This window comes from Cricetulus griseus (genome assembly GCF_003668045.3).
Source record: "Cricetulus griseus strain 17A/GY chromosome 1 unlocalized genomic scaffold, alternate assembly CriGri-PICRH-1.0 chr1_0, whole genome shotgun sequence".
NCBI lineage: Eukaryota > Metazoa > Chordata > Mammalia > Rodentia > Cricetidae > Cricetulus > Cricetulus griseus.
Genome location: NW_023276806.1, coordinates 126,344,946 through 126,372,130, shown reverse-complemented (window position 1 = coordinate 126,372,130; position 27,185 = coordinate 126,344,946). Strand labels below are relative to the sequence as shown.

Below are 27,185 nucleotides of genomic sequence, written 5' to 3'. Positions count from 1 at the left end.
GGCTCTGGAACGAATGCGCTCCGGGAGCCCAACCCCCAGCGCCGCCTGGGAGCGAGGGAGGGTGGGTGGAGGGAAAGCAGAGCAAGTGAGGAAGCGGAGAGTGCAGCCGCGAGCCGGCCGCCACCCCCACCGCCTCGCTGCCTCCGTTGGGGCCCCGCCCCTCCGGCGCGTCCCTTCCCCCCAGCGCTCCTCCCCTCATCCTCCCTCCCTCCCTCCCTCTCGAGGTTCCCCTCCCCCTCCCAGGCTCAGGCTCCCTTCCCCCTCGCCTTTCCTCCTCCAGGCTCCCTTCCCCCTCCACGTTCTCTTTCCCCACCCCTCCTCCAGGCTCCCCTCCCCCCCTGCCTCCTCTCCCTCCCTTCCTCCTCCCAGGCTCCCCTCCTCCTCCGGGGTCCTCCTCACTTCCTCCCTCCCCCACCCCTCCCGGCGCCCTTCCCCTCCCCCTACACGGGTCGTCCTCCCCTCCCCTCCATCCCCCTCCTCGCTCCCTCCTCCCTCCCCGCGCGCCGGGCGCAGGCCGCTCGGGTTTGTTTTGCTGTGCGGGCCGCCGCCGCCGCCGCCGCCGCCGCCGCGGGCCCGGAGCTCATTTGTGCCTGGCTGGTCCCCGCGCTCCCCGGTGCCGAGCCGGAGCCGTTGGCCGCTCGCGCGCTTGGCTCTCTCCCTTAGTAACAGCTCCCCTCCTGCCTCGGTGCTGCGCCCTGCCCCGCGCCCCTCCCCCGCCGGACCCGCCGCCCGGCTGTCAGCGCCAGCACCCCAGGGCGCCTCAGGGTGCCCACGGCGGCCAGGAGGGGAGCGCCGCGCATCCGGGAGGGGACAGCGTCGCCAGGCAGGTGAGCGCGGGCCCGGGGCGGCGGGCGCTGCGAACTTGGCCTGGGCGCGGGGGAGGGGCGGCCGCGCTCACGTGCCGCCCCCCCTCCCGGGTCCGGGTGGCCGGGCTGCGGGAGGCACTCGCCTTGGCGAGCGGGCGTGGGGGCGCAGGCTGGATGCGGGGCCGCAGCCGCTCGAAGCTCGCTTAGCGGGGGAGCGGGCTGGGCTTGGGATGGGCGCCCGTCCGCGCTGGGGCGCGCGGGCTGCAGTCACCCGGTCGCGCTCCCTTCTGGGCCCCGCCGCGCGGAGCCTCCGGGCAGCGGCGGGGGCTGCGGGCGGCTGTTGGGGTGCGGCGGGGGGAGGGCGCGGGCGGGTCTCGCTCACTCGGGACGCGCGTGTGGTTACCTTGTCTCTGTGGCCCCTCCACAAGGAGGCCCTGGCCACAGTCTCGGTAAAGTTGGGTCAGAAGTGTATACAGTTGGCAAACTTATTGCCAGCTTCCTGGTAAGTTTCGGGGTGGCACACAAGTCACATTATCTTTCTGACAGTGTAGAGGCCAGGTTGTGAGTGTTTGCTGGGTAACTTCCTCTTTGCAACCGATGTCTTTTTCTTTTTTGGAACAGGGCAGACTTTCATTTAAGTGTAATATTCCATGTTGAAAGGCAGCTCGAGGCGAGCCATGCATGTTTCGGAGTGTTCAGTAATTTTGGAAGTTCTCAGTTTGGATTAAATTTAGGTTATGAAAATGTCTGTTCACGTGTAACATTTGGATTGGGTGGCTTTTAAGAAACTCACTCTTTGTTGGGTTACCGAATACTGAGAATAATTTGGTGATCACACAGAAGTGTTGGAACGTAGCTCAACATGACTTTTCCTCAGGCTGGAGATTTCTTAAAACCTTGAACTTCACAAGACCCAGGGTGAAGGGTTTTCCTACCTATGTCATTTACAGTAAATTAGGGAAGCTTACTGTTGGCCCTCTTGTTTCCCATATAGGAACCTTAGGCTGGTCTGAACATGTTAATAAAATATGATGGGTGAAATGCTGTGTTTTGGTTTGAATCTTGAGCCTGAATGCTCCCCCACCAATGTAAAGTAACGTCTTTTTCCTCCTGTCCCCAAATCACTTGGCTGTAGCATCTGATTTAACTTAGCTAAAATAACTTGCAATAAGTATCTCGATGGCCTGTTGAAGGTAGTGACTTTGGGGTTTCCCTGTGTGATTCATGTTCATTTTTGTTAAATAAGAGCCATGCTTATTAGAGTACTTCAGTAATCCCGACTTCCTGGGACTGTATGTTCTCACCACTTTAATAAGTTTATAGTCTGGTGAAGTAGGGCATCTTTGTCTCCACAGAAACATTGTTTATCAGTTGGATTGAAACGTGGGAGTTAATGGCAACCTTCCCAAATTATCATTGAGAGTTCTAGAAACAGTTGGCATTTACCTATGGGGGAGGGGTGGCAGGACGAAAACGTGCCTGGAAGGAGTTAGGCAGGCAGGCCCTGAGTGCAGCCAAGTCGAGGCTTCTCTGCCGCTTTAGTGTATTTCTGTCTTAGTTTTGCTGTTCTGCAAGGCATTAAGTCTGTAATCACAAACATTAAACACTCCAGTCACTTTCCCTCTCTTGTGTAGTTTAATGAATGGAGTCAGATCTCTAGTATTTAGGACCAACACTAACTTGTGGGGAAAGAAAACAGTGTCAAAAGTCAAACCAATTAACTACGTACAGACTTAAAAATTCTTGCACCTTCATCCTCTGTTTGAAGCACACTTCCAACCTGTACATGTTGTTAACATAGGAGATGGAGTAGTTTCTTAATTTGGATGTGTTTTGGGGGCGATATTGGCAATTGAGCCTAAAGCAAGTGCTCTGCCACTGAGCTACCGCCCAGCCATGAGATTGATTGTATTTTGTGTTGACTTGTTGAAGAACCGACAAACACTTTAACTTTTTACATATGCCCAAGTAAGTACCCCTTTGATACTTGCAGTCTACCTAGTTAAGAGTTTTGCAAGATTGATTATCATGATACCTGTATGCCAAGACAACAAGGAAGAAATTCGTCCTGTGAATTAGGAAGCTTTGAAACCGGTGAGCAGAGAGGGAGGGTAGCTCCTGCCATATAAACATGGACTTTCTGATAGAAAGGGTGTGCCAGGTAGACCTTTGGAGCTTCAACCTGTTGAGTAAATGTGCTAGCTCACTTGTGGTGAGTAAGTCTAACTACAGTGTGGTCAGAGGCTGTGTACAAATGAGTTTCCCCACAGACTTTGTCAATGGAATGTTACTGTGGAGATTGAGCACATTTAGATGAAGTTAGTTGCAACAATTTGTTAGGTTTGTTACCTATATAAAAACAGAGAGAAATGCATTGGAGCTCAGGGGAGAGGTGAAAGAAACCTTGGCACTGGTTAGAACTGTTTTTTTGGTACATGTAGATTTGACTCATTTTCAGAAATAACATTTAGAATGGACAGCCCTGAAGTGGGAAGAGGAAGGCAGTGAGCTTCGGACATTTACTATTTATCCTCAGACTTTCCCTGTGGCTGGCTGTGTAGTAAGGCCCATGGAACTGCCACCAACAGAAACTGTGGAGTGCTGATGCTCAGGAGCTTTTACTACCTAACTGCCTTTGGTGTCATAGACTGTAAGAGTACAAGTAATTGCCCTTTTACCAGAGAGCTAAAGGAAAAGGACTCTGAGCCACCTCCAGGAGTTGTGAGGTGCAGCCTGCCATTTAGACTGATCCCCTGTGGTCAGTCTGGAGTGTTGGCTTTCTTTGATGGGAGAGATTCTAGAAAGAGGGACTCCGCTCACTCTTTCTAGATGACCATTTATGACACATTTCCTGCTGCTTTGCCAGGGTTGGCATTTCCGATTTCCTGGCGACAGACCTTGTGTTTCTAATTGGGACTGTATCTCTCAGGTACCTCTGTCAGGTGATGGCATGGTGGATGAATAGTCCAGGAGTCCTGCCATTGTGCTCAAGCGCTCTAACTGTCTGCTGAGATGTAGTGTCATATAGTTGTTGTTTTTCTTAATAGTAAAGGTAGCCTCTCCAAATACTTGTGCAGAAAGAGAAAATTAAAATGGGAAGCAAAGAAGAGTGTGACCAATTGTTGAGAAGTGTGCACTTCTGAAAACTTGTGAAAGAAAGGTCCTATGTGTGTGGTAGCTCAGCGGTCTGAGCAAGGGTTCTTTTGGTTTTCTGTCCCTTAAAGGCCCATGACCTTGAGGTTAATACTGGTACTGTCATTTATGTTTCCCCCCTTGTATCATAGTTGAGACAATGGAGTTGGTGTATGTGTGGTGCTCAGAACAGTGTTTGACTTGCCAAGCATTGCCTGAATGTCAAGACATGTTTTGGTTGTGACGTGGTTTCTTTGTATTACGTTTTCATTCTGTTACTACCGGGGTGTATAATATCACATAAACCTCTCAGCAGGTCTATTGCCTGAGTTTCTGGGCAACATTCTTGAAATAAACTTAGCATGATTTTTCTCAAAGTTGTGATTGAGGCTTGCTCATGAAGAATTTGACTGCATTGCCAATACTTTGTGGGCCTGTCCATTTCTTTGATTGGTGTGATTATAGGGGTGGGTTTCCCATACCTTGGTGGTGTTTTTTTTTCTCCACTTGGTCTTGGGCTTCAAATCTGTATTCCACTGGAAACATTACCAAATTTTGAAGTTTTTGAGTCTGGCGGAACTTGTCTGTCTTACAGGTGGGTGTTTTTTCTACCCACAAGTCTTGACCATTTTTGAGTCTGCACTCCTTGTCTTCAGTTCCTTAGGGAACTTTGTCAGGTCTCAGTCCCATAATTGTTTTCTTTTTACCACTTTCTACTCAGCAGCACTAGTGCTGTTTGCCATGTGTCTGTCATGACTACACTAGTGCTTTGACAAGTTTGAGCAGCTGGCACCCTAGATTTAACTGAGGAACAGAGGCTCGGGTAGTGAGGGGCAGGAACAGTGGCTTGGGCACAGTGTGTGTGGCTCCTCAGCCAGTGTCTTCTGGCAGCGAGGTCACAGGAAGTTGAGGAATGTGGGAGAGTTGTAGGTTTGGTCTGTGCATTAATGTTCCTGTTTTCTGAACGGATTTCTTCTCTTATCTAATGTAACCATTGACGGTGACTGGTTTTTGTCACTTAGGTCCTCCTGGAAAACCCAAAATGGTTGCCTCTTGCAACTGGACCAAGTTCATGGGCTTCAGCCTGGTGTTTAGGGCTCTTTTCTACCTATTCCATTTTCCATGGCTTTTCCAGATGGACTCCAACCGGCCTGCAGCTACTGTGTTTGCTACTGCTTTGGTTTTCCTCATGTCCTTCCTTCCCTTCTTCCCTTTGGGTGTTGTCTTTTTTTTTTTTTTTGTCTAGTTTCATCCCCACATTTTGAGAAGTCTCTTTTGCAGTCCTGACATGTTCTTCTCTGATTCTGAAAGAACCCCGAAGGCTCAGGCCCTCAGGATCTCTGCCCAGGACCTCGGCCACCCCAATCACCAGGGGGAGGGGAAAGCTTGATGCAAACAGCAAGAGGTTTTATTGCAGTTGTTTATTGAGCTAACCCCATGTTAGCTTGGGCCTTTCATCCATTCATGGTGGAAGGCTGGGAAAGACACGAAGAAGCCACAGGATAGAGATCTTAGAGGGCAGCGTAAGGGGAGTGTCTAGGGGTATGCACAGGCTCAGGATTGGTGTGCCTCCAGGCTTGGAGGACTTGTCCTGTGTTGATTGGTCAACTGGTGGTTATGGCCCATAGGCCCTCCCAGGGCGGCTGCTATCTATGCTCTGCATGTCATTGCTGTGCACTTGTCCATAAAGCACACCCATAGCCGATAGCGCTACCAGCTAACTTCTGATTGGTTCCTTGCCACGAGGCAGACATCTGACAATCTAATGACCAAGGCAAAGTCAGGTAAGCACTTGTTAGGCTGTTATGGCTGCTGAAATGGGGAGCTGGTCCCTTCAATTCCATTGCATTTAATGTATGTGACAGTTCTTCCCTCTCTCTTTTGTATTTTGTGGGGATAGGCCCTGTTTTGCCTCTGAGGGGAAGACCTTGGAGAATCATGTAAGAATGGTTTGTTTGTGTAAGACATGTTAAAGTTGTTGATGGCCCAGACTTTCTGACTTAGACTTCTAGGAGTATTACAGACATGGGTGTGTTGCTGCAATTTTAATGCTTGTGGAGTGGATGAGGAGAAAAACTTAGTTCCTTCTTAGTGATTAGTGAAAATGACTAGTTTGTCCTTTTAATGGGAATTCTAGCTGCAGTATTAAGGGAGGAGTGACTCCAGTTAGGAATTGTGTTACCTTCTCTACTTCATCCAGGTGTACATACTGACTGTTTCTTGTCCAAAATGCCTGGGACCCAGAGGTGTTTTGGATTTTTTTCCTTTGGATTTTAGCATGTGCACCATAGGATCTTGGGGATGGGATCTGAGTCTGAACCGAAGGTCATTTTTGTTTCCTGTGCACCTTGTACCATAGTCTAAAATGATTTCATATTTAGTGTTGCCTGCTTTTGTCATTACTTCACATAATTTAATATCTGAAGTTGGCATTGAGTTTGTGTTTGGGTCTGGTTAGGAAGTTTTGGATTTTTGGAGCATTTCAGATTGTGAACTTTCTGACTAGGGATGTTCAACCTGTGTGTTTGCCAGGTATGATGGTTTAGATTTTGGAACTGGTGTATGTTGAGACAGGCTCTCATGTAGCCCAGGCCTCCTTTGAACTGAGTGTAGCTGAGGCTGGTTTTAGTCTAATGCTTTTCCCATTCTGCAGTGTTGCTCTTCACTTGTGTTACTCCTGTTGTCGACGTAAAGTACTGCTTTCTAGATGTCCCTTATGTTCATTTCTTTTCTAGTCTCCACCCCCTCTCCCTTTTGTTTTTGATTTTTGATTTTCGAGACAGGGTTTCTCTGTGTATCCCTGGCTGCTCTGTAGACCAGGCTGGCCTCAAACTCAGAGAGACACAATTGCTTCTGCATCCGGAGTGCTGGGATTAGAGGAGTGCCACCTCCAGGCTTTGTTTGTTTTTGGGAAGGCTGTCACTGCATGTATCCTAGTATGACCAGGAACTTGCAGCAATTCTTCCTCTGCTTCCCGTGTGCCACTCCCACGCTCCACTGGACCTGATACTTTTCTCTGGGTCTTTTTTGTTAACTCAGGCTGGCTTTCCTCAGTAGTGTACCTATATAAAATTGCATTTTTGTCCTTGCTTTGGTTCTAACATTCTGATGAACATTGAAGCTTGATTTGAGCCATCACTTTTAACATATTAACATTCAGCATAGGTCTGTGTATTCAGTGTAAGTGGTTTTAATCTACCAGAAGAACGTTGTCTTCACCATCTCCCCTCTGAAAGTTTTTATGGTAAGATGATGCTGTATTCATTCTAACCCACCAGGGTAATTGACTCTTAAGGCAACTAATTTGATGTTATGTCCTTTCAAAATGTTTAATTTAGAGTTTAAAAATGTGTGCTTTCCAGCATGATTTTTGAACTGAACATAATGAGTTGAATGCTGCTTTGAAACTGTAGCTCAAAATGAACACAAGGCATGCCCTAGAGCCTGGAGTGCCCAGGTAAGGAAGAAACTGCAAAGACTGGGCTTAAGTGGTGTAGGAGGAGGTATGGGTGACGATTGCGTACCAGCCAGTTGAGTTATGGAGTCTGACTCTTGTGTGTAGCCTCCTGCTTCCTGGGTTTCCTAGAGGAGATAAATTAAAAAGTAGGAGGCAACTTGGTGATAAAGTCTGAGATGATCATTCCAGCATCTTCTAGAGTATTTTTTTTTTATTTTCTTCCTGTGGGTTAGAGCCAGGGTAGTGCTGTTTGACCTTGACCTCCTGACCTTCCAGTCTTGGCCTCCCAACTGCTTGAGTCTGGCTCCAGTCATTATGTGAAATTGTACTCTGAGTGTTCATACTTGACCTCCTCCCACTAATCCCAGGGTCTCATGTAACCCAACCTGTTGAACTCTGATCCTTCTGCCTGTCTCCTAAATAATGAGATTATAGGATGTAACACCATGCCTGACTCTTTCTCTGTATTTTAAGTAAATAAGTTTTAGTTAATATAATGATTTTACTCTTTAGGAATTAGATGTTAATCTCTATTAATTTTCCCTTCCTTTCTTCCTTCTTTGCTTGTGTGTGTGTGTGTGTGTGTGTGTGAGAGAGAGAGAGAGAGAGAGAGAGAGAGAGAGAGAGAGAGAGAGAGAGAGAGAGAGGAGAGTATGTGTTGTGTGTAGTTCCAGGATAGCCTCCATCTGGATGTCTAGCTGAGGATGATCTTGAATTTTAAGTTGGCTTCCACCTTCTTTTTTTGTTTTTTGTTTTTCGAGACAGGGTTTCTCTGTGGCTTTGGAGGCTGTCCTGCAACTAGCTCTTGTAGACCAGGCTGGTCTCAAACTCACTGAGATCCGCCTGCCTCTTGGCTTCCACCTTCTAAGTGCTAGGATTATAAGAGGGTACCAAATGCACTGTTTGTGCAATGCTGGAATGGACCCCAGGTCCTCATGCTTGCTAGGCCACCATTTGGGTTCTTTTCTGTTTTTGTTCTGGGGTCAAAGGTATCAGTGGTTTTTTTCTTTACTTGGTGTTCTAGAAGGTAGAGTGTTGTGAAGAGGTTATAATTGACTCAGAAGGTTTGAGAAGTTTACAGACTGTGCTTTTGTTATTACTGTGTGTTTGCTTGAACTGTGGCAGCATTTTAACATGGATCCAGTGCTAAGCCAACACATTTATTTTGGAGTTTAATTAGAACTGTTATTATTTTTTACATTTATGGTGTGTGCGCTCCCACAGGTACTGCATGCCTGGGGAGATTGATTTCAGGGAGTCAGTTTTCTCCCTGCACCGGTGCTTCTGCCTGTTGTATTCAGGTCTCAGGCCTGGTGGTAAATGCCAGTTTGCCCATGAGGTATCTTGCCAGCCTTTTTTTTTTTTTTTTTTTTTTTTTTTTTTTTTGAGACAGGGTTTCTCTGTGTAGCTCTGGAGCTATCCTGGCACTCGCTCTGGAGACCAGGCTGGCCTCGAACTCACAGAGATCCGCCTGCCTCTGCCTCCCGAGTGCTGGGATTAAAGGCGTGTGCCACCAATGCCCAGCAATTTTTAAACTTTTAATTTGGATAATTAGAAGAGGGAAGACCCAGGCATGGTACCTCATGCCTACAGTTCAAAAATTCAGGAGGCGTAGGCAGGAGGATTGCCAGTTCAGGGCATTCCTGGGGTTGGTGAGTCCTTCCCTCATAACAAGCAACCTTTTAAGGTGACAGAACTACTATTTTCTTCTTTCCCCAGTTCTGAAAGAGAGCCGTTTATTTCTGACAGCACTTCATATTTATTCCTCAGATTCATTGACAGAATTAGAGTTGTTATATGATGAAATGTGTTGAAATTTTTTTGTTGTTGAGTTTTGTTTTGTTTTCTTTCTTTCTTTCTTTCTTTTTTTTTTTTTTTTGGTTTTTCGAGGCAGGGTTTCTCTGTATAGCTTTGGAGCCTATCCTGGCACTCGCTCTGGAGACCAGGCTGACCTGGAACTCACAGAGATCCGCCTGCCTCTGCTTCCCCAGTGCTACCAATGCCTGGTTGTTTTCTTGTTTTTGAGACAGTCTTATTATATACAGCTCTGGCTAACCTGAAATTTGTTGACCAGGCTGGCCTTGAATGCACAGAAATCCACTTGTCTTGCTTCATAGATTTTGAGATTAAAGACCTGTGTCATTACACTGTATGTTGGTATATATTGTAGCTGGCTCATCAGGCCATTGATGGATCTTATGATTTTTGAGTCCTGTTTAAAGTGGACAATTAGAAATAGGAAGTTCTATGCCGGGTGGTGGTGGCGCACGCCTTTATTCCCAGCACTCAGGAGGCAGAGGCAGGCGGATCTTTGTGAGTTTGAGACCAGCCTGGCCTACAAGAGCTAGTTCCAGGACAGCCTCCAAAGCCACAGGGAAACCCTGCCTCGAAAATCCAAAAAGAAAAGAAAAAAAAAAAAAAAAGAAATAGGAAGTTCTAGTTATTCAGAAATACCTAAGTAATTTATTTCAAAGGCACTCCTTTTTCAGAGTTGGGGATCAGGTGGAAGCAGGTTTTCCTAGGCTGGTAGTTAACTTTAGTGATTATGATAATCTCTGGTTTGGTAGGAATTAAGTTACTGTGTGGATTCTGGGTGAATCATACTATGACATGGGAATTGTAATGAACATTAGATTCCTTTTCTGATTTTGGTTCCAATTGGTTGCAATTGTGTCATTTGTATTTATCCATTGGTAATTTAGGTTACTGATGCTGGGGTTTTGGCTTCCAGTTATTTGTGGACCTCATTTTCAGCTTTAGCTGGAGCCATTGCATACCCTGTTTTCATGCTGATGTCTGCTGTGCTGATGAGCTGTCAGTCTTCCTGTGGCAGTGCCCTCTCCAACAGCAACTGGAGACTGCTAGGGTCTGTCTGAACTGGCAGCAGACTTCTCTAGCATGCTACTGTGTGAAGAGCTGGCTCCAGGCAGTGCTGCCTTGATTCCTGTCACTCCTATTTATCTGTGGATGGTTTTGTGAGATCACGTGACTATTACAGTTGGTTTCCTCATCTGAAAGTAGAAATAAATCTTTTGGTTATGAGGACTGAAATAAGAATGTATGTAAAGTAGTTTGTATGGGGCCTGACAAAGAGGAGTTCCTCACTTAATGCTAGTGACTGCTTCCTGGCCTTTAGAAATTAAAAATCTTTTTCATTTTTAAAAAAATTTGTGTTTGTGTGCTGAGTGTAGGTTTGTACAGGTGAGCACAATGTCCTCTGAAGTCAGGGAATGGTGTTGGAACCTTGGAACCGTAGTCACATGTGGTTGTGAGCCACCTAATGTGGGCACTGGCAGTGGAACTCTGGTCTGCAGCAAACCATCTTTCCAGCCTGCTGGCCTCCGGGGATCAGCAGAGGCTGTAGCTGCAGAGCTGAGAAGGAAGGCGTTTGCTGACTGTTCATTTTTGTTTATGGCTCACTTTAGAATAAGAGTAGGCTGTGTAGAGTTTTTTTGTGTTTGAAATAGGTAGGCTTTTTTGTTGTCTGAATATTTGTTTATTTATTTATTGAGGCAGGTTCTTATGTGGCTCATGCTGGCTTGCACATTGTTTTGTGCTGGAGGTTGACCTTCAACACTTGTTATTCTTTCCCAAGTTCTGTGATTATGGGATGTGATGCCCCAAATAATTGAGTATGATAACACAGATGTTTTAAGAAGATTGCTACCTTAGGAGGTAAGCTGCACTGCTTTCCCCATTCATTTCCAGGGTATATGTTAATTTCTTGAAAACTGGTGTGACTGATAGTCATTGAAACCTGGATGAAACAACATGGGCTGTGTGTGCAGAAGTAGCTGAGTAAGCACATAACTGGTAACATTTTTTGTCTTCCTGTTTCTTTAGCAAACCTCCTCTCTCTGTCAGAGAGAATGAGCTCCACTGAGCATTTTGGGATGAGAGGACAACTTTGTGGAGTTGGTTCTTTAGTTGTTTTCATGATTTTCAGGGATGGAATTAGGTACCTGGCAAGCACCTTTACCTACCGAGCTATCTTGCCAGCCTCTGTTTTGTCTCTTGAAAAAATCATCTTGAGACGGATCTTACTCTGTAGACCAGGTTGGTATTGAATTCATGGCAGTCTTCCTATTGGGACTATGGGTGTGGTCACCTTGTCTGGCCTTTTTTTTTTTTTTTCTATTTAAGAACATTTCTTTATTTTTATTTTGTCTTTTTAAAAGATATGTGTCTTGCTCTGTAGCCATGACTGGGCTGGAACTCTATAGCCTCAAACTATTTCAGGCTCCTCAGCTGCTGGATTACAGGTGTAAGATATCTTAATGTCTAGTTTAAAAATGTTGTTTAAACTGACTGGGGAGGTGGCACAGTCAAGAAAATGTTTGCTATGCAAGCATGAGTGATCTGAGTTTGGATCTCTCAAGCTCACATAAAAAAGCTGGGTATTGTGACACGTGTTTGGATCCCAGTATTGAGTCAGAAGCAGGAGGATCCCTGGAGCCTGCTGGTCAGGCCAGTCTGTCCTTCTCCCTGCCGTCCTTGTTTAGTGAGAACACTCTACTCTGTCTTTAAAAACGAAAGCCAGCAGCCAGGGAAGATGTCCAGTATTGACCTCTTTTCCCCTCATGCATGTGTTTGCCTGTGCACACACAGAACATTTATCGCCCCCTCCCCCAGGAAAAAGGCCTTTTTTTTCCCCCTTTGAAGTTTACTTTATTTCATCGTAGTATTTTACATTTTATTTTAATTGGACCCCTCCTCCAGTTTGACCACCTAACACCTTCTGGATCTAACCCTTTTACCCCACTCCCAACTTCATGTTCTCTCTTTCTTTCTTTAAATTAATTTTAAAACTCTTCCCCAGTCCAATTTCTGTTGCCTATATACACATTGTTGTGGGGTCATCCATTGGAACATGATTGACTTACCCTTAAATAAAACTTTCTCTCTCCCTCCCAGAAGCCATCAACTGCCATTATCAACATAGGTAGGGGTGGGGCCTAATGAGCCCCTCTCCCTTCTATACTGGAATGTTGACTGGCATTGATAATTATACAGGTGTTAAGCAACTACAGCTGCTGAGAATTTATGAGGGCCTCGGTCCTGTCTTGTTTAGAAGACACTGTTTAGCTTAGTCCTCATGAACCTCTGGGTCTTAAAGTCTTTCCATACCCACTGTTCCTTGATGTTCCCTGTATTTTGACCATTTGTGCATTAACTCATCTGCTGCACAAAGAAGCTGGTCTGATGAGGACTGAGAGCTGCACTCATATGTGGGTACAGGTATGTGTATCTAGAGGTGCTTTGTTAGCATATTCTTTTAGCAACATAATGGTGGTAAGATCACCCCTGGGGTTTAGCACTCTGAAGTCATGGGTTCTTGGCCAAACTTAGAGTGCCTGGCAAAAGTTTCTTCCTGTGGAACTTGCCTTGAATCCAAGAAAAAAGAAAAGAAAAAAAAAAAAAAAGCTGTTGGCTACCCCCTTAACATAATGTGTCACTATTGGCCCCATTGTCCCATTTTTTTTTTTTTTGGAAGATTTTTTTTTATTTGAATTAGAAACAAGATTGTTTTACATGACAATCCCAGTTCCCTCTCCTCCCCTCCCCCCCCAACTAAAACCCTACATTATCACATATCCTTTCTTCTCTCCCTGGCTGGTAAGGCCTTCCATAGGGTGTCATCAGAGTCTATTGTGTCCTTTGGGATAGGACCTAGGCTCACCCCCGTGTGTCTTGGCTCAGGAAGTATTCCTCTATATGGAATGGGCTCCCAAAGTCCACACCTATGCTAGGGATAAATACTGAACTACTACAGGAGGTCTCGTAGATTTCCGAGGTCTCTTCACTGAAACCCACATTCCTGGGGTCTGGATCCGTCCCATGCTGATATCCCAGCTATCAGTCTGGGGACCAGGAGCTCCTAGTTGTTCAGGTCAGCTGTTTCTGTGGGTTTCACTAACCTGGTCTGGACCCCTTTGCTCTTCACTCGTCCTTCTCTGCGACTGGATTCCAATTCAGTTCAGTGATAAGTTGTGGGTGTTGGCTTCTACTTCCACCAGCTGCTGGATGAAGGCTATAGGATGGCATATAAAGTCATCAATCACATTATCAGGGGATGGCATTTAAGGTAGCCTCTCCTCTGTTGCTTAGATTGTTAGCTGGTGTCATCTTTGTAGATCTCTAGACATTTCCCTAGTGCCAGATTTCTCTGTAAACCTGAAATGTCTCCCTCTATTATGGTATCTCCATTCTTGTTATCTTCTATTCTTCCCCCGACTCAAACTTTCTGCTCCCTTATGTCCTCTGCACCCCTCTTCTTCCCTTCTCATTCTCCTAGCTCACTCCCCCCTCTTCCCATGCTCTCAATTTGCTCAGGAGATCTTGACCCTTTCCCCTTCTCCAGGGGACCATGTATGTCTCTCTTAGGGTCCTCCTTGTTTATTAGCTTCTCTGGCAGTGTGGATTGTAGGCTGGCAATCCTTTATTCTATGCCCATGGACCCATCTTAACTAGGGTAGTTATTACTGTAGCTCACAACTGGGTAAGACTGTTGGTGACCTTTCTTCTCCAGCAGCCATTAAAACAACTTCCAGTACTATGAAAGTGAGCAAGCAGGGAGGAAGCTTTCCATTCATACCAACTCATTTCTTTCTGACTTGTGACCATTCTTTATAAAACTATAAATTGATTGTAATATTTAATAATTGTTTTATTAATTCATTGAACTTAGGAACTGTGGATTTAAAGTAATATAGAAATATATTTTTTTATGTTTATGGGTTTAGAATGAGTATTGAGAATAGGCAGAAAGTTGACATTCTGCATGATAGAACATGGACAAATCATGGTCACATTTATTGTGCCATGTCCTTGACTTTCTTATGAAGCCTAGGCTAGCCTTGAGCTCCTGATCTTCCTACCTCAGCCTCCTGAGTGCTGGCATCATAGGTGAGACACTATGCTTGGCTTTCTCTGAAAGTCCTATCTTGGGAGTCACTTGTTTCTAGAACAGATGCCTGCAAACATGTCCTTGATGTAGTTGTTTACTCTTAGCTAGGTAGTGCCTTCCTAAGGATACTTGTTTGATCCATTTTCACCTCAGTTGAAGTACAGGGAAACTGTAGACTTTGCTCATACTGAATTGGGGAGGCTTTCCAAGTCATTTGAGGGTTTCCTGGTCCCTGCAGAACCTACCTTGTCATATAGGCCTAGAAAAAAGATTGGTCTAGCTGAATGAGTTCCTTGCTGCTTGGATGCATGGTGTTCAGAGTATAAGATCATCAGTCTCTGCTTGCGTATCCTGCTTTGCATGTTGGGCCACCTGTCTTTTCTTTTGGCTTGGGAGCAACTTAAGATATGCTGTCAGAGCAGGGAATATTCCCCAAACCAGGGTAAAAGAAAGAAAGACCTGAACCTAAGATTAGCAGTTAACAGCTGATTGAGTCATTATCTGGTCTTCTGCACTGGTTCCTGACTCCCCTGTTCTTTGTAATCTGGTTCCCTTAGTCCCTTCTTCCGTTTAAATCCTCAGCAAATGCTGCTATAGCACTGCTTTTTGATTCTGGTCTTTACGTGAGCTCTTGCTCCACCATACACGCTTTGTGGCCTGTGTGCCTGTAAGGCTTGAGTCTGTGCATTGCACAAGTAATTCTGTCTCCTGCTGGCTATCCAGTCACTTACTGTGTCAAGGAAGGAGCTGGCATTTCTTCCTGTGTCTGTTATTGAATGTTGACTGTTGGCAGTCTTTGCATCTTTATTTCATAATTATGAGTGGCAGCCAGATGGTTGGAGGAGAAAAGAGAGGGTCAGAGTTGGGAGAAACAGTGGTGAGCTGGCCATATTCTTAGCTACTGATGCATACTTCCTAGATAATGCAAAACCTTGGATACTGGAGATGTATAGAGTTAGGGGGTGAGGTAAGAATTTGTAGTTAATTGAGTCTTCAGGATTTGGAATCTTCAAATCTGTTGTCAGAAGGGAGCTAGCTTCTTGGTCATTTCAGCCTAATTGGATCTGCATTTGAGAAGACAGGGCTTCCAGTTTACAAATGAACTAAAGTGATTGCCATAAATAACACTTCATTGATTGGTATTGCAATAAGTCTGTGCAGTGAGAAGAACTTGCTCTGCTGTGGCTGCCCTGTTTTATGCCCTGTTTCTGGTGTGTCCTTGCCAGGTGACTCCGACATCTGGTGGATGGAGACACAGAGGCATAGAAATGATTTCTACAAGTTGAAAAGTGGCTTTCTCCCATTCTGAGGCAATAATGTACGGTTGTCTTTGGACAAACATGATGGGCCAGTGAGATGGCTCAGTGGGTAAGGGTGCTTAACACCAAGACCCATGGCTTGAGTTCAGTGAGAGAAATGACTCCACAATCTTGTTCTGTGATCTGCATATGTGCACTGTGGCACTCTTGTACCCACATGCATTTGTGACATCACATGTATAGACAAATAATGTAACAAAAATGTATGTATATATGGTATAACTTAATGATTGTGGTTTGAAGCTGTGTGAGGGTTTAGTTGTTAGTGTGGTTAGTGCAAAGAAAGCTGCTGAATGAGTTTGGAACAAAGAAAAGTTTGGAAACTGTTACTGAAGTTTTCTGTTCCAGCCTGGTCCTACAGCCCTTAGCCCCAAATAAACACACGGATGCTATATTAGTCTTAATCTGTTGGCTGATGACTAGGGCTTCTTATTGGCTAGCTCCGTCTTAATTATTAACCCATTTCTACCAATCTATGCATTGCCTTGAGGTTGTGGTTTACCCGGTAATGCCCTGGCATGTTGTTACTCCTTTGGCAGTATGATAACTCTGTTGTGAGCTCCCTCTGCCTACCTTTCCCAGAATTCTCCTTGTCTCCTAGTCTCCCCTCCCCCCATCTTCCTGCCTCATTGGCCGAACAGTGTTTTATTCATAACCCATAAGAGAAACATACATACAGAAGGACAACCCCCATCAGGAAACAGTTAATTCACCAACTTCCTTTATTTGCAAAATACCTCATATTTCTCATGGATGAAAGTAGAATGGACAATCAAGGACAAGCTCAGAAGAGTGGTTCAGGCTGTGCAACCACTCTGCATCCTCCCCTGCCCTACTCATACTTTGCCTGAGTAGCAACAGCAGAGTTCATGAACCATAGCAACTCAGGAGGTTACTGAGTTTTTCCTTTTGTGAGAGTTTGGGTAGCCATCTTTTCAGGGTTCCCTCCCCTTTTCTTTTTTGAGAGTGAGCCCCACACTATAGTAGGGGTCTGTTGTAGTAGTGGCTGGTCTGGAACTTGATATGTAGAACAACCTGGCCTCACACTTGCAGTTGTGCTCCTGCCCCAGCCTAGGCCTCCTGGTGCTGGGATTACCCCAAGGGCTCCAGGCTTTTTGTCTTACTGCATCAGTGTTCCTGATGTTGCAGTTTGCTCAAGTCTTGCTTAGCAGCTTTTTTTTTTAGGTTTTTGCTTTTCTACCTGAAGTTGAATGTTTTTCTCCTGAGAAATTAGCCACTAAAATTTTTATTATCGTTTTAATTTGGATTGTTAATTTTGGTAATGTTTTGTTATAAAGTTGTATGGGTTTTGAATGTTCTGTTTTTCCCTTATAAATCTGTTGTCTTCAGCATTGGACTTTGCGTAAATTGAAGTTACCCACCAATTTGTGTTGTTTTTATAATCTATAGAAGAAAACACCATTATGTGTTATGATTGGCACCGTGGAGTTGTGCAGTAAGTCAGTCGCCTTCCCTTTCTGTTTCCTCAAAGGGCCACATCTGTAATCTTAACAAGGCAGAGTCAGGAGGAGGATTGCAACTAGTAGCTAACCTGGTCTATGTAGTGAGTCCTGGATAGCCAGGGCTACATAGTGAAGTTTAGACCCTAAAAGCCAACCAATAAACAAAAGGCAGAGAATGGTGGTGGTCCACACCTGTAATACTGACACTTTAGAGGTGGAAACAGGAGGAGGGTCAAGAATTAAGGCTAGTTGTGGCTACAGAGCAAGTTCAGATCAGCCTGAGCCACAGGAAACTATGGCACAAAACAAAAAAAATGTTAATAAAACCCAAAGTGGAGGCAGTTATTATTTAGTATGTGAGTACCCCTTCCCCTCCTACCTGCACATACCTTATTTCACAGTGCCTTCCCCTCTGCTACTGCATGGCCAGCCCTGGCAGCTCCTTAGCTGCCTTGTTCTTCGTCTTAGGCTCTGCCCTGAGATTGGCATGGACATTGAAGTAACACTCACTAGGTCCCTCATTTTACCTTGAGAAATCTCTGTTGATCTCCTCATCCCCTTTCTGCATAATTTAAACTTGATGAGAATAGGGATGGGTTCTCTCCTCCTTGTGACTCTCTCCAGTACCTTGGAACAGGACCTGTGAGTGTTTAATTAGTGGGATATTTGATAAACTGATATTGAAATATTTGTACTAAGATATTAGATTTTAATAAGTTACATTTCATTTTTCTCAGTAATAGGAGGTGGGCTAAATACTACCAGTTACATTGAAGTGAGCTGAAGAAATTTTGCATTTTACTTTTAGCTACATTTACCTGTGATGTGGTGGTGTTTAATTCTGATCTACTTCCTAAAATTGATGGTGAATAATAATTCAGATGAGTTGTGCTGAGGAAGCCCAAAGCAAGCTTTTGGTTTGCTTCAAAAAGGAGTCTCATTGGTGTGTGGAATACAGGGCTCTTACTGAATTACTCTCCTGTGGGAAGAGTACCAGGGTAGCTGGGCTGTCTGAACAACAAACCAGGCCTGTGAATGCCTTGCTCATAGCAGCTTAGCTGTCTTTACTTCTTCCTAGTAGTCTGGCCCTTCACCTACTGTGACAGTATATAAATTTGATGACTTTGTTACTTTACCTGGGAAGTCTCTGAAAGACTCTGAGCAGTGTAGCTGGGGAAGAGGCTCTGTAGTTGTATGAGAATTGGTTGTGTCCATCCAATTGGGAACTGAAGTAGTAGGCAGCCATTTATAGCAGGAAGACTGGCCTTTAGTCCACTCTGAATGTCACTTAAGATTGTCATTTACTAGGAAGTGACAAGTGTCTCTTTATCAGGTTTCTTCACCTCTGCCATCTAGCTTTTTCAAATGAACCTGTTTTTAAAATGAAAACCAAAGGTTCTCTTTTGATAATAGCTGCACTTTTCTTCAGTCTGTGTAGGTAGTGCAGTGCTGACAGGACTGTCCTCAGAATGAGCCCCACAGTAGGGATGTTGTGGTAGTGAAGGTACTTAGGAGGATGCCAGCGAGTTCTTTATACAAATATTGCGGACATTGTAACTTCTGAGGAAGTAAATCTAATTAAGATTTATTCTACCTATGTTACACTGTGTATTTATGTATTTCTGTGTGTGGGTTTGCCTGTGTGGGTGCAGGTATTCGTGGAGGCCAGAGACCTTGGAGCTTCTTCTGGAGCAATAGTTAAGCCACCTGGCATGGGTGCTGGGAACCAAACTTGGGTTTTCTTTCCATTTTATTATTCTTGTTTTTTTCGAGACAGGGTTTTCCTGTGTAACCTGGCTGTCCTGGAACTTGCTCTGTAGACCAGGCTGGCCTTGAACTCAGAGATCCACCTGCTTCTGCTCTCCGAGCAGTGGGATTAAAGGTGTGTGCCACCACCTCCTGACTGTTCTTTTGTGTTTTTCAGTTGGGGTTTTACTCTGTATTATCCCATGGTGGCCTGCACCTCAGTCTGCAGCCCAGGCTAACCTCCAACTTGGGGTGATCCTCTTGCCATCTTCACCTTACTGCTGGCCAAGGTGATCAACCACTGTATCTGGCTGCCTCTCTTGAATTCCAATTGCTTCATCTTTAACATCCTGAACTGTGGGCTGTCCTTTCCATCTCATTATTCTTAGCCCTTTTATTACATACATGACTAAACATGTTGATGAGATGACATGGAAGATAGTACTGATACATTTCTCAGACACCTGGTTTAGAATTAGCCTCAAAGAAAAAAAATCATAGCTAGCTGAAGAGAAACTTGTGTTAATTTCATATTCTCTTAAACTATAGAGACTACTAAAAGAAATACTAACCAATCAAACTCTCAGTTGAAAATGATTTTTTTTTTCCTCTAATGCATGTTTGCAGGATGTTTTTCAAAATCAAACCAGTGTTTTTAAGCATTAAGGTTTCACCTTACTCTGTGAAAACATTTTTGAAACATTGTATTAAAATATATTAAATAATTTGAGAAAATCCTCTGCATTTGTAATTTTTAAAGCAAAATCACTTTATTGTAGGTGTGTGTAATCTTTTTCATAGTAGATGGCCCTTCTAATTAATTGATAGTCTGCATGTGTTAAAAGTATTTTGTAGTAGACAAATTGAGTGTATGTGAGTAAGAAAGGGGAGGAAAAGACCACCTTGATCTTTTTTGGCAAGTGGTTTAGTTTATGTCTAGCACAAGTTGTAAGGGGATACAGGAAGGCTCAGGAGGCAGGTGAGCTTCTACTCTGCCAGAGGGCATTTTCTGTTAGAGGGAACTGGGCAGAATTGTTCTAAGTGAAACAGCTTGTTTTCAGCTTTGCAACTAGTGTGAGGTAGGGAAGAGACACTAATTCTGCAGAGTAAGGAAGTTGAGTTGGTACAGTATGTGGTAGGTGTGGACAAGGGCACATATTCTGGGTGTATTGTAACTTGTGTTCTTATATCTACCGAAAGCCTTGGGAACAAGCAGTCTCCTTTGGATACTTCTGCACCCAGGCCCCTCATTAAACTCAGTGGGCCACAAAACTAAAACAAGAAGACAAGAATGTGGGAAAGGTACTTGTAGGGAAGAAGCTAGTGGGGGTGGGTTTGATAGGTAGGATGTCAAGAGAAGAGAGTGTGTTAGAGTAGTTGGAATCCAATATATGCATTTATAAAATTGTAAACAAACATAAGCAATGGAAATTCAGGAAGCTATCGAGATAGAACTCATTGCTGGCTCTGCTTTCTGGCTTGCAGTGTGCCTCTACTTTTGGGGAGCAGGAAAAGAGACACTGGTCCCATTGACTATGGCCAGAGCCTGAGTAGGAAGGTCAGGACTGGGAGAGGGTGCTGGACATTGAAGACCCCTTGCACCCAAATGCCTTGACGAGGGTCCTTACACCCAGTGCTAATTTGAAATCAGCCTTAGAGAGCTAGTCTGAGCTAGGGACTGATTCTAGCTTACTTATTGTTACTGAATTCTAGCTTAGTCACTTAAAAAATTTTTTAAGCTGGTATTTCCTAATGGCCTTGAACTTGATATGTAGCTGAGGACGGTGTTCCTGCCTTTACCTTCAAGTGCTGGGGGTACAAGCTTGCTACCACACCTACTTTAAAAGTCTGTGTTTTCTTTTGGAGTATGTCCATGAGACAAATGCCCTGCCTCAGAGCTACAGCTGTAGTCCTTTCCTAAAGATTTTAATCCCCCCAAATTATCTTTTATACTTGATAATTGTGCACCCTTGTTGTGTAAGTGATGTTTTGTCCCTAGTCCTTCACGCAATAGTGGGATTTTTTTTCTTTATGAGATTGATTTTTGTTTATTTAGGTATGTTTTAGTATGTCACCCACTCAGTCTTGCCTGTATGGTCCTGTGTAGATCACTTTGTCCTTTGGGTTATAATTGCTGTATTTATTTCCCCCAAAGTGTGTTAATACTGTGTTAAACACACATTTTTGTAGATGTAAGGGTATGATGGATGGGTGTGTGCAGGGATGCCAGGAGGCAGGAAACTGATTATTCAGTAAGCTCTATTTTGGAACATTTAGAAAGTTATTCAATTTCTTTCATTTTGATTTTTATTTGAAACATATTTCTTAGAGTTTTGTGAGCCATGTGAGCAGTTCAATATAGTTTTATCTAAAGGGATTCATGTGCTCTATGTCTCATTGAGGAAAAACAAAGGAGATGAAGATGAAGTAGGCTCTAGCACAGTTTTTTTCTTGTCTATAAAGTATTTAACACCTCTTTGTACAATTCATGCCTCTAAAAGAAAAAACATTGAAATGTAAGGTGGAAAAATTTGTTTTTAAGCCAGTATGGTGTCTTATTTTGGTGTAGTTAACACACTGTTAAGTGTACCTTTAAATAACCTTGTCCTGGTGGTGTTGTCCATAGCCAGTAACCTGGCATGACACAGAATTGGGCTATGATTGTCATGGAAATTAAAGCTATTTTTTGCTGGTGCATAGAGCAAACTAGTTACATATGGGTTAGGTTTTAGGTCTTCAATTGTCTCTGCACCTGCTGTGTAAGAATTGCTCTATTAACTAAATACCACTATAACTGCAAAAAACATAACAAAAATGCTGCAGCTGTTTGGTTGGTAATTTGGATGTATCTAATTTAAATTTTTTAAATTAAAAAACAACAAAAAAGAGGTCTCATGGATGAGACAGGATACCATAGCTCAGGCAGAGCAACTGCTCACTATACTATATATGAAACCTGCAAAAAGACAAAAATAGACATATTGGCAAGTTATTGTTAACTTATTTACCTGTGAGAGACATTTAGTTTATAACATGCCTGGCTGCCATCATATTTATATATTTTTATTTCATCTCCGGATTGGAAAAGCACTGGAAGTTGTTAATTTCTTCATTGAAACTCGAGAGCATTAATTAAGAGGTTTTGCTCTGTAACAATTTTTTAAAAAGAATTGGTTTGTTTGGGTGTGTTTTAGGAAGAAGCAGAGGTGTCCCTGTCTGGGCTTAGTCTTCAGTGTCTGAATTCTTTACCAGAGTCAGATCTTTGTAGTTTAGACAGGCCAGCGTCATCCAGACTCCCATTCTGCATACACTGTTATGCAACGTACCCCTACCCTGACCCTATCGACCATACCCTGGCCATTCAGGATCTTTGTTGAGTCTTCATTGTTTGGCCTTTCTCAGGCTATAAATACAGCTCTGATGATTCTTACAGTATGTGGCCTTTCCACAATCATTTCTTAGCGTAATATGCATTCAGATTTCCCTCGTGTCTTTTCTTATTTTTTCATAGCTCCTTTATAGTGAAGAACAGCACACTGTTGTCTGCCTGAACCTGGCTTCATCTCTTGACCTACTAGATATCTTGGTTAGCTCTGAATTTGGGTAGTTGGAAATAAAGCTGCTAGATACATCCACATGTACATCTTTGTGTAGATTTATGGTGTTTTTTTGTTCATGTGAGTTTGAATAGCCACCAGGTAGCACAGTTGTTGGAATATATGTTAAGACTGTTTAGTTTTATAAGCAACAGCCAAGCAGTCTTCCAGAGTATCTCTGTTGTATACCTAGCAGCAACAAGAGATCTACCCCACAGAATCCTCCCAGTGGTTGGTGGTGTCTGTGTGTTGATTTTGGCTGTTGCAGTAGGTGTGTGGCCGTGTCACAAATATTTTTGTTTTCCTGATTAGTATATGATGCGAAATATTTTTTTCTATTCTTTTTTTTTTTCCGAGACAGGGTTTCTGGAGGCTGTTCTGGAACTAGCTGTTGTAGACCAGGCTGGTCTCGAACTCACAGAGATCCACCTGCCCCTGCCTCCCCAGTGCTGGGATTAAAGGCGTGCGCCACCACCACCCGGCCTTTTTTCTATTCTTAATTTCCATTTATGTCTCTTTTTCTTTTACATTTATTTGTCTTGTGTGTATACATGTACATGCATGCTAGTGTAGTGGCAATAAGTCAAGTGCATTTCTCACTTTTTGAGGCATGGCGTCTCAATAAACCTGGAGCTCACTGATAAACTAGTCTGGCTGGCTGCTCAGCAGGCTCGCTCCAGCACAGGGGTTACAAATATGTGCCACTGTGCCTAGCGTTTCCATTAGATATTGGGAGTCCAAAATTAAACCCTCACACTTGGTGCCACAAGCACCTTGATGACGACTGAGCCAGCTGTTTTCTTACTGATCAGATTTAGTAGTTCTTGATAGATGTAAGGCCCTATTTTTGGAACCACAGCTACTATAAAATATGTTTTTTGTATAGTTGTTGGTTAACAATCTTTTATCAGGTATGTTATGCAAACATTTCTCTGTTTTCTAGCCTCTTTTCATTCTGCAGATACTGTCTTTTACAGAACAAAAAATTTAATTTAGATTAAGCCCAGCTTATGAGTTGTTTCCTTTATGTGTCCTGTCACTCCTGAGATCCTGAGCTATCTTGGGTTCTTTATCTTGGTTTCTGTCTTTTCCACATTTAGGTATTGATCTGCTTCACTGATGTGATGAATGTGGGGGTCTTTGGATTCTAATATTATTTATTTATGGAATATATATGGATGTTTTGTCTGTATCTGTGTTAGTGCACCATGTGTTTGCCTGATACTCTCAGAGGCCAGGAGAGGGAAGTCTCTTCCCTTGAGACTTGAGTTACACATGCTTGTGAGCTGCCATGTGGGTGCTGCGAATTGAACCCAGGTCCTCTGAAAAAGCAGCCAGTGCTCTTAACCACTGAGCCAAATCTCCAGTGCCCAGGGTTCGTTATTATTATAGTCACTTCTGAAGTGTTTGTTGGAAAGAGCCTCTGCAGCATGGTGGTCTTACTCTTGCCTATTGTGAGAGCTCTGTCTTCCTCTTTCACTAGTCTCATAGTCTCCAAACAGCTTTTCTTGAGGTCCAATGTAATCCCCTCCCATCGTGTTTCTCCCCCCCCCACCCAGTATTAAGTTGGCTATTCTGGATTTTTTTTGTATAAACTCACATAAAAATTTTTGACTCAATTTTCTAATACCTACAAACTAACTTGTCAGGATTTTGACTGGGATTGAATTAAATTTTTTTTTTCAATTGGGAAGTGATGGTGTCTTGACAGTAGTGATTGTTCCTGTATGTAGACATAGAGACATCCCATTTACTTGGTCCTTTGATTTTAGTGTGCTTTGTTTATGTACATCTTCTTGAGTGTAGTTTGGGAGCTGTCTTAGTCTATTTTCTGTTACAACAAAATATTCAAGACCGGGCAATTGTTAATATTAAAGTCTTTTTTTTTTTTTTTTTTTTGGTTTCCTGCCTCTCAAGCTTGGAAGCCCAAGAGCATGGTGCTGCCCTCTGCAATGGGAAGAGCTGGTCACACATATGTGCATGTGACTCAGTAAATGTTGTAGTTGTAGTTGAAGAGTTGTAGTTCGCTTCATTCTACTGAAGTGAACATGGTACTTGTATAGCTCTGATTGGTTCTGACAGCTTTATCTGACTAGACCTTATCTGTGACCCACTCTAGTTTGTGTTTCTTTACCCTCACTCCTTCAGGCCACATGCCTAGACAGTTTTCCCTCTGAACCACCTAAAGCAGTTCCTTTCCACTTCCTGTTATGTAAGTGACCAACCAAGCTTAGGGGCTCATGTCCTTAATCTCAGGCCTTCGATGCCGAGGCATGAGAACCACATCTAGTACTATGTAGTGAGTCTGGTCTCAGCATCAATCAACCAGCCCCCTCCCCTGCATTATGTGCCCACGCATGATGTTTTTGAATGTATTTAATACCAGTATTGTGACCAACAGATAAAGACTGCATTGTCGCTTTAACAGGGCTCCTTTCCTCCCACCACACTAACTAACCATACTAGACTTGTGCTTGTTATAGGTTATGTGTGCAACTCTTTGGCTCATTATTTTAAAGTTGCCCAGGCTGTTCTGAAAGCAGCCCTCTATAAGTTTGCTAGGTGGCTGGGGCTTTGCTGTATCAAGCAGTGTCCTCTCTCCCCACCTCTCTCTTTCCAGATCTTTTTTTTTTTTTTTTCTTTTCACCTGTGTTTTTTTTCCTTGCAGGCTTTGACTTCTCTACTGTGGACCATAGTAGTCAAATAGTCTGGATGTTAAGAGCTTCAGAGGGGTAGCTACCTCATAGAAGGAATGTCATCCTGCCTAAGCTACGTTTTGCTTTGTCTTGTATAAAAGCCCTAATTGGAGCTCGGGTCCTCTACCCAGAGATGATTTGTTGTTGATTATTAATTTTTTTTTAAGACAGCATCTCATGTGACTCAAGCTGACTTGAATTTAAGGTCAGTCTTCCTGTACCTCCTGTATGTATGTTGGCATTTCAAGAATGCACTACCATGCCTGGTTCCTGTGGGTTTTATAAGATGATTGATGGGTTCTTAGAGGGAGACTTGGTGAGCAGCACCATTTATGTCTTCCAGGGAGATTTTGGAGATAGCATTAGACTGGCTATGGTGACATTGCCCAAACTGGTAGTGCAGCCTGTGGTGCTGTTTACCGTCAATGCTTGTCATTGTCAAGAGCTTCTTGAGCACAGGGTGTAAGATGACCTTGAGTGGAAAGGGGGCTCACTCACAGTGCAGAGCCATAACAGCCTGCTAACTTGCATGGACTGAGCTGGCTGGTATTAGCCATATTATTCCCATGAAGTCTCATAACATGGGGGCAGTGGATATTTTTCCATGGTAGTGGCATCTTGGGTGGGGTGACTACCCTTTTGGGGCACTTAAGCAATTGGTCCCTCTTAATGACAAATGCCTTGAACAGTTGCTGGGCCATTGGTTAGCCAGCACAGACTTGCTTCTGTATCACTTGATCAAAGATCAACTTGACTCATCTTAAGGATGGTACAGGAAAGCATCAGTCACATGACTTCATAGGGTTGAGAAAGATAAAACCATTTTCCAGGGACTTGAGCTCAGTGTGTGGCCAGATGGCCTGGTCTTTGGTATTGTTTCCAGGAGCTGGATGACCTCAGCACTTCTCTGACCATGGTCTCCTGCAAAGGTTGTTCTTGGATTCTTGGTATCTGTTTGTTTGCATGGTGTCATCCGTCTTTGTTGTTGTCCTTGGTAGAAATGATATTTTGGATTTTTGCTTTTGTCTGTTCTGAGTGAAACTACTGGATGTTACAGATTAGACATGGAACTGATGGACTATAGATATAGTCTCTTAAACTTGAGTGGATAGCTGCCAAGGGGCCCTCAAGGTGGTTGTACCAACCTGCATAGCAGCTGTCAGTATTGGAGCTCTCTGGATGTTCCATGCTTTGGTTTACACTTAGTATTTTCAGCTCTCTCTCTCTCTCTCTCTCTCTCTCTCTCTCTGTACTGACTTTGAATTAATTTCATGACAAATGATGTGAAATTTCTTCATTTGCTTATTGTTGGTACATGTTTCTTTAAATGTTTTAAAAGACCATGTTTTTCATTCTTTAAAAATACTTTAAGGGATTATATATTTCAGGATGTGCATGCCACTGTAGTTGTGGAGGTCTGAGATCTTTTCATCACGGATGAAACTTGAGTCACCAGTCTTGGCAGCAAGTGCCCCTACCTGCTGGGCTGGCTCATTGGCCATAGTGTGTGATTTTTAATTGAGGATGGGACTTGCAATAATTTACAGATTTTTAAAAATGTATTACAGAAGTTAAGATAGCTCATTGTAATATGAGAGTCTTTTAAAACCCCTGTTTGTCAAAAATCACAGCAGCTTAAATGAAAACTTTGGCTGCTGTTAGGATTCTGTTTTGTCTCTTCTGATTGTGCAGCATCCATTTGACAATCCCCCTAGTTTGAGATGATCATAGCGAATTTAGTGCTGTGTCAGGTAGTTTGATTATTTTATAGAGCTTCATAAAACAAGAAGAAAGTTTATTACAGGACTTAAACACCATTTTCATACCATTTACGTAGGGTCTTTAGACCTTTAAATTTAGCATTTTCTGCTTTTCTTTGGTATCTTTAGCCTGGGTATCCCCAAGTAGCTCACATTAGCCTCAACTAGCTGCCAAATACTGTGGTCACAAGTATGTGTCAGCGTGCCAGGCTTAATTTAGCATTTTCTATTGCATGCTACTCTTGTACATATGTGAGAGAGTAAGCATGGATGATTGAAGTGTCTACTTGAAACTACCAGTGC

General features: G+C 43.6%; 1 protein-coding gene across 4 annotated transcripts in view; it reads left to right on the top strand.

Moving 5' to 3' along the window:
- Positions 1–549: 549 nt before the first annotated feature.
- Tbl1xr1 (TBL1X receptor 1) overlaps positions 550–27,185 on the top strand; it is a 127,951-nt gene continuing 101,315 nt past the window's right edge. For 2 of the 4 annotated variants that reach the window (XM_035451093.1, XM_035451089.1), the window contains exon 1: positions 550–827. The gene's annotated coding sequence lies outside the window, so the exon portion shown is untranslated. Of the gene's footprint in view, positions 828–1,171; positions 1,309–27,185 lie in introns of those variants that run through there. The other 2 variants (XM_027392097.2, XM_035451090.1) reach the window with 2 other exon arrangements.